We start from the raw sequence: 8,297 nt of genomic DNA, 5'->3' as shown, positions 1-8,297 counted from the left end.
AGGCTAGCAACTAGAGAGCTCTCTTTCTTAGAGACTAGGGGCCCAGTGCACGAAATTATGCACTCGGGGGAGGGGGCAGTCCCTCAGCCTGGCCTGCACCCTCTTACAATCCAGGAGCCCTGCAATCGATCTCCCCGCAGAGGAAGGCCCTGCCCACCCGCTGCAGTGCCACCAGCCAGGTAGCCTGGGCCTCCCTTCTTTGGGGTGATCGGTCGCAGGGCTCCGCGATCAATCGCCCCAAAGAAGGAGGCTCTGCCCACCTGACCAGGGCTCCACGATGGACCACCCCCACAGAGGGAGGCCCCACCCACCCACAGCAGCCCGCTGGTCGGTGGCCTGGGCCTCCCTCTGCAGGATCATCATGGGGTGATGGCCAGGCCCCCAACCAATTGCATTGCACCCGCCTTGGCTGGCCTGGCACCAGTGGGTGTCATAGCGTGGTCATCTGGACCGTCGTTCCACTGTTCAGCTGTTCGGTCGATTTGCATATTACCCTTCTATTATTCTAGATTGCTGCTGCAGAGGCTTCCAAACTAACTCCTGTCCCTGTCACTAGCCCCTCAGCGAGCCTCCTAACAATGGCAGCTGCTTACACAGTGTGATTTAAGAGTCAGGACACACACACACACACGCACACGCACATGCACACATGCATGCACATACACACATAGATCATCTCAAAAACATCTGCCCCACTAGCTAACCTTGGCACCTGAAATTCCACCAGGTTAAGATCCAGTGGAGACCTATGCAGTTGTTATTATTACTGCTTATCAATATACACACTGGGAAGCTGGGATTTAAAGGCTGGGAACTAATACAAAGGAGAGCTCATTTGTGCTGGTGGAGGGACATGCTGAATCTTACCAGAGAAAAGGCAGCCGAATAGTTGAGGAGCAGGGAAGGTGAGGGGGGTAGTTTAAAAGAGTGGAAACCAAGCATAGAAGAGAAAGGAGTCAGAAAGGTCACTCTCTGCCCTCCTAGGAGCTGGATTTGGGGTGTGATTGAGCATGGAATCAGACAACCAGAGCTCAGATCCCAGCGGTGCCATTTGCACACTGTGTGGTCTGGAGAAACTTAACTCCATCCCCTTATCTCCATTTCAGTGCCCTTGGAACAGGGATAATGACAGTACTCATCTTGCAGACTTATGTGGAGGCTTCAACCAGGTAATCCATGTGAGGTGCTGAGCATGGTTCCCAGCACTGAAGAATGCACACTATACGTTTAATATAATTAACATTTCGCTAAAGCCTGTGGCCTGCCTCCACCACCAGCAGCTCCAGCTGTGAGCTTCCTTTGAAGCTTTTCAAGGATCTTAGGGTTCACTGATGCTCTGGATGGGAATTCATTTATAAACAAATACATTTGTGTCTTCTGTTTGGGAAAAACATCTCCCCTTCTTCCAGCAGCAAAATAGCCAGGGAGCAGAGCAAAAGGGCCATGTCTCTGCAGCACATTCCGCTGTCCTTGAGCTTGACACCTGTCCTGAGATGGCATGATGCAGAGGAAGGGGCCCTGGGGAAATGGAAATTGGTATAACCGCTACATATTGCAAAGTGCCAAGAACACTCAGATTTTCAAATGCACATTCCCCTTTGACCCCAAAATTTCTCTTCTGTGATTTTTAAAATAAATATGCTACAAATGTGCAGAATGATGTAAGCACAAGGTTATTCGCTGCAGTATTATTTGTTATGGGGGAGATTGGAAACAATCTAAATATCCATTATTTTGTTCAAGAAATTATGGTCCATCTGTACAATGGAATATTATGCAACTAGCCTTGGTTTTCGGTGTGTAAAGGATGAGAATGCTATCTGTGTTTCAGGGTCATTGTGAGCATTCTCAGAGATGTGACAGAAAAAAGAAAATACCCATGTGGAAGTGGCTACAACAAAGGCAGCTTTTCATAAATGTGATGAATCTGAATTTATTTATTTATTTTTTTGCTCTTTTGTTTAGTTATAATTTCATTAAATTTATTTGGGTAACATTGGTTAATAATATTATATAAATTTCAAGTGTACAACTTTATATACAAGATCTATATGTTGCATTGTGTTTTCCTCACCTGAAGTCTAGTCTCCTATCACCTTGTATTTGACCCCCTTTTCCCTCATTGCCCTCCATGTCCCCCTTCCCCTCTGGTAATCCTCATTATGTTGCCTGTAAGGTGCATTTGAATTTATTTTTTCCTACTTGTCTAGGAGAACATTGCAGGGTGAGTGAGGTTAGGGACTGGCAGTGGATGGAAAAAAAGAGAAGAAAAAGTACAAAGTATCTATCCTGCAAGTAGTGGAGGACAGCAGTTCCCTTCCGCATGCGTGCTGTTCACAGTGCCATGGTCTGCAGTGGGCAGTCCCCGCATCACAGGTCACTGGATCCTCACTAGGGATCTTGTGACATGAACAGGACAGAGACACATAGCACCATTGAATAGATGACACTGTCCCCGGGAGCTGCCCTGGCCTTCATGCTGTTAATCAAGCAGACATCAGTGTAGAGGTGGCATGTCCAAGTGCAGAGTGCATCTGATCCTGGGGAGAAAACAGAACAGGTCCTGGCTGGCCATGCAACCATATGAAGCCTCTGTTCCTGCATCCACAAATGGCATCATTATAATGCCCACTTTGCAAGATATTATATAAACTAGAGCTTTAAGAAATCAGACAAGGACCTGGGAGGGGCTCAGCCAATGGAAGCTATCATTATTTGTATGGGATTATTTGAGGGGGTTAGCATGCATGGGTACCCAAAAGTGACTTAACAATCAAATAGAGACTCTTTGCCTTCGAAGAGCTCTCAGTCTAATGAGAGATGTTGATATGAATACAGTAATCTCTCTCCAACCAAGTTCTCCTTAAATAAAATCCTGATTTGCACATGTATATTTCTGTGTATTATGGTTTCATATGTGCAACTTGAGTTGCTCCCATTGGCCACGTTTTAAAAATAAGAAGGTGGGGGTAAGGAGTGGGGAAAGGTGATGAGGCAGATGCAAAACAGAGATACAGTTTTGCAAAGATCCTTGGAAAAATTTAAAAAATGTAGGAAAGAGACCAATGAGGACTCAGAGGCGCTTCCTTTTCATGGCATCTGTGAGGAGGAGCAGGGTGCAACATGCGTCATCCAGGCTGATGGCAGGGACCAGGGCCGGGGTCACCAGGGAGGGGAGGCAAGTGTCTCAGGGAGGGGAGCTGAGAGGCATAGCCCCGAGGTGCTGAGTACATCATATGCAGGTTCTCACACTTTTTCTTTCTTTCTTATGAACCTTAATTATCTCTGATGCTGAGTCAACAACCTTGAGTCATAAAGTCAAAAGGCACTGACCCCGGGCTCCTGATAAAGCAGAGCACAGGGCACGTCCTCTGCTGGGAACCATCTCACCTAATCCCCCGCCAGCCCAGAGAGCAGGTGCTGCTTCTATCACCCCCTTCTCCAGGGAAAACAAGCTCAGAAAGATGCTGTTACCATTCTGTCCAAGGTCACATGGCCACCCAGAGGAGAACCAGGATTCAAACCCAGATCTGGCTGAGGATGAAGCCCGTGCTCTTCCTCACTGCACGGTCGGTGTTTAACACACTTGCTGCTATGAAGCGAAAGGCATGGAGATGTGGGGGTGGTAGAGGAATCCAGGCATGTGATAAAATGTCAGAATTATGCACAAAGACATAGCAAACATGAGAACTTCCAAAAACGAGTGAGACCACAGTGAGGTCTGTGGGTTAGTTGAGTGTACTTTGTGAATATTAATTCTCTGGTTTGGTGATGCACTGTAGTTAGTCAGGTGCCTCCACTAGGGGGTGGGCGAAATCAGAGTGCTCTGGACTTGTTTTTGTTTTTTTTTTTTTTCTTTTTGATTCCAGAGAGAAAGGAAGATGGGGAGGGAGATAGAAACATCAATGATTAGAATCATTGATCATTTGCCTCCTGCACACCACACCCCCTACTAGGGATGGAGCCTGCAACCTGGGCATGTGCCCTGATCAGGAATCGAAGAGTGACCTCCTGGTTCTTAGGTCGATGCTCAACCACTGAGCCACACCAGCTGGGCTGCTCTGGACTCTTAATGCAACTTCTTATGAGTCTACAACTCCTTCAAAGTGAAAAACTAAAAAATAAAACAAACATAGAAATGCCCTATTGAAAATACAGGGTGGGGATGGGGAGGTTCTAAATAGTTCTTAGCAAGTAAAGAACAGCACAGAACATTGATCATGCAGAGGAGCCCTCATTCATCTATAATAATAATCTATAATAATAAAAGCATAATATGCTAATTAGACTGGACAGCCGAACAATCTTCCAGACGTCCTTCCGGACGAAGCCAGGCCTGCGAGGGCCAAGGCAAGCCGCCACCACTGCGAGGGCCGAGCCCCTTGCGTGAATTTTGTGCATCAGGCCTCTAGTAAGAAGTATAGAAGTTCATAGCTGCCCCCTGACTTTGTAAACTCTTTTATTTTAGGGTAACTTTATTTTAGGGTAACCCAAGTTTTCCAGCTGTACCTGTCTACAGAGGGCTCACAATAACAGGCATCAGTCATGTTTGCCCCTACTCACTATTGGAGAGCTCCTACCTCACCCCAAATCTCATCCCGTTATTACTGGGAACTTCTGGAGGCTTCTAACACAAGCCCACCTGTTGTCTGCTATACTCTGCTGCTCGCTGCTGTCCCACCTGTACATGCTCTCTGTTCTCAGGCACTCCAGGGTGTTGCCTCACCGGGGTCCCTCTACCAGGCATGGAGGTCACTAGGGCGTGGATTCAAAAAGCTCCTTCCTAGAGCAAACCTAGCCAAGTGCACTGGGCTCCCCTGGCCTGGAGCCTCTCAACGTTCCATGCAGTAGGAGGGCAGATGCCCACTCCGGGCCATCCTTGGTCGCCTGAGCACAGGAGCAGCAGGCCAGGGCAGCCCATGTTCAACTCTTGCAAAAACTGCTCCTGAATTCTCCACTCAGAGTCTCTGAGATGAATGCAAAGTTCTGATACACAAATAGAGCCAGAGTGAGAGCAAATATTTACTGAGCATTTACTATGTGCCAGGCCCAGTGCCAAGCAGTTCATGTGGGTAAATTCATCTAATTCTGACAGATAGGTAGGCTGCTTTCATAAAGAGACCCAACAATAATTCAGTGGCTTAAAGAAGTTAGAAGTTCATTTGTCCTTCATGTAACATCTGAGGGAGTCTGCCTGGTCAGCAGACAGCTGTGCTTCAGGCAGAGTCAGCGACCCAGGCTCTCTCCAGCTTGTTTCTCTGCCATCTCCAGAGATGTGGTCCTCGTCCTCATGGCGGATTCTCAGTCACTGCCATGTCTGTTTTCAGCCAGTGGGAAGCAGAAAGGGAACATGGAGGAGGCATGCTGATTGTCCCGAGGCACTGGGCCTGGAAGTCTCCTACATCACCCCACTCGCTTGGTAAGAACTTCATCACATGGCCTCACCTAACTGCAGGGACTCTGGGAAATGTGTGCCCAATACAATGCTTTTACACTGAAGAAGAAGGAAAGGTATGCTGGTGGACACTGTCGGCCTCCCCTCAGTCACACCCGAACGTGATCGTCCTAGGTAATAGCTACCTCATCTGACAATGTTAGCCATTGATGTAGAGGTGGATTCCCATCAGATAAGATGCATGTGTTTTGCATGTCTTATTAACAGGCATCTAATGGAGATGCAGGACTTAACTCTAAGAGGGGTGAGAATTTGGGCAGACTTTTCAAGAGGCATCATTGTCCAGGATTCAGAACAGAGAGGGTGGGGTTTGGGACCAGGGCCTTCACTTGGGAAAAAATATCACTAAACCTCCCTCTCAGCCCTCAATTCTCTGTAGAAAAGAATCCAGGAAAATAATGGCTGTGGCATGGCCTATTAAACTGAGAAGTGTTGTCACATGTGAAGGGATTATTTTTGGTCTGAGGGGACCTGCACAGCCTATGACAAATCTGTCCCTTGGAAAGGCCACGGGTGGCGCTGTCCAAGGTCTGGGCTTCAGTTGAGCAGATTTCCACAGGTACGCCTGGAGGAGCTCGGCAGGAGGGTGCATGTGGGCTGTTCAGCCAGCTGGGCAGCTAATCATTTATCCACACGGATGACTTGATTTTTGATTGAGTTAACAAGTACTTATTGAACACAGTTTCCTGAAGGCCTGCAGTAAATCGGATGCTACACAGGAACCCTATAAATTTTTACAACCCCACGTTCTTCAAATATTGGGATAGTATAAAAGACAACTGAGGAGGAAGGGGAGGAGAGGAGGGGTCATGAGGAGGTGGGTGAGATGAGAAGTAGGGGAGTTGGTTGTCTTTTCTTATTTCTAAGCATCAAAGGGTATGTTCACCAGTGAGAAAAAACCAACCCATTGTTGAAAATTACCAAAATACATAATCTGGCCCAGTCTGAGCTAGTATTCATGACAACACCTCACGTTTGCTGAATGCATAATAAGTGCCAGACACTACGTTAAGTGTTTTATGTACGCTGTCTCATTTAACCCTGACAACCCTGAAGACTGACACCATTATTGTGGCACTATTGTTAGCCCCATTTTATAGACACAGAAATGGAGGCAGACAGATATATTAAGCAATTCACTCAAGGTCATAGGCAGACTCAGGTCTGAAATGCAGGCCTATCTCTTTTCTGACACTGTGCCCTTAACCTCTATGACTAACCAACACCTGTGAGTCATAGGCTTGTCTCATTTGTGAAGTGGGGTCCCTACATCTGGCCCTGCTTGCCCCATATGGTTGTCCTGAGGATTCGCTGAGAAATAATTGCCCAGGAGTACTGCAAACTTTCAAAGCCTCCTGAAAAAGGCTACACAGCACTGCTCCAAGATTTGCTAAGAGGATCCTGCTTTAGGCAACTGGAGAACAGAACAGTTCGGATTAGCCAAGATTAAAATAAGCCTCCTCTGCTTAGAAACACTTTCAGAGGAAGAATGTTGTTGACTTGCCTGGCACAGAACAGTTCCAAGCCCCAGAGGTCACAGTTGTTTTTACCCATGACCACCTCATCAGAACATCTGGAGTCAACAACATAGCCATCATACTGTAAAGGTCCTCAGGAAGTTTTACAAGAGCCCCATGTGCCGAGGAACTGAGACCCCTGGCCAACAACCAGCCCCAACCTCCCAGCCATGTGAATGGGTCCCTGTGGATGTGGATCCTCCAGCCCCAGTCAAACCTTCCCATGAGGCAACCTCAAGAGAGACCTTGAACCAAACTACCTTGACCCATAAAAACTGTGAGAGCTAATAAATGATGATTATTGTTTTAAGCCACTAAATTTGTGGGTAATTTGTTATACAGTGACATAGAACTAATACAGAGTCTAGGCTATTTCATAGGTTAAGTATAACATTAAGGGGTGTTATACTGGGGATCTTGGTTCCAAGAGAAACCAATACCAGCAATATAAGCCAAAGGGGAAGTTTCTGGGAGGGGCCCTGGCAACCTGGGCAACAGAGAGAGACATACCCAGGTAGGCACACCTCGATGGCCCTGAAGAGCCACAACCATTCCACACACCCTATGTCAGTCAGCTCAGGCTGCAATAATAGAATACCATAGACTGGGAGGCTTAAACAACAAGCATTGAATTCTTGCAGTTCTCTGAGAAGCCCAAAATCAAGGTGCAAGCAATCTGGTGTCAGGTGAGAGCTCTCTTCCAGGTTTCATATGAGCATCTTCTTACATCCTCACATGCAGAGAGTAGAACAGAGAGGGGGGAAGCTAAGACCCCTGATGTCTCTTCTCAGAAGGGCCCTACTCCCATTTATGAGAGTTCTACCCTCACGGCCTAATTCCTCAAAGGCCCCATTTCCTAATCCCATCATATTTCAGGTTCATATTTTAAATTATGAATTATAAATATCATAGCAATTCCTCAATATACTATCCCAGGATTCAGTGTCTGGAGTGACAATGACATGGATCATGTCCCAGCCCCCTGACTACACCAAGGGAAGGAAAGAAAGACTACTCCCAGTGAGGAAAGATGATTCCTGAAAGGAAATTGGGGTGATATTGGAGAGAGGGATGGGATGTTCTACAGCCAAAATCAATATATGTCCAAGCCAGGGATCACTGCATAATGGTAGAAAGAGAAATACTTCAAATACTATTGAACCAGACCAACTGCAGGCAGCGGACTGAGTGTCTTACATTCATGGTCTCATTTACCCTCACAACAGTCTGTCAAGTAGGGTGTTATTATCCCCATCACCCAGACAGGGAGATGGAACCTCACACACATTAAGTCACTTGCCCAGGTCTTCATGAAAAGTGAAGTT

This window comes from Plecotus auritus, assembly GCF_963455305.1.
Source record: "Plecotus auritus genome assembly, chromosome: 4".
Classification (NCBI taxonomy): Eukaryota; Metazoa; Chordata; class Mammalia; order Chiroptera; family Vespertilionidae; genus Plecotus; species Plecotus auritus.
This window is presented reverse-complemented; position numbering follows the sequence as displayed.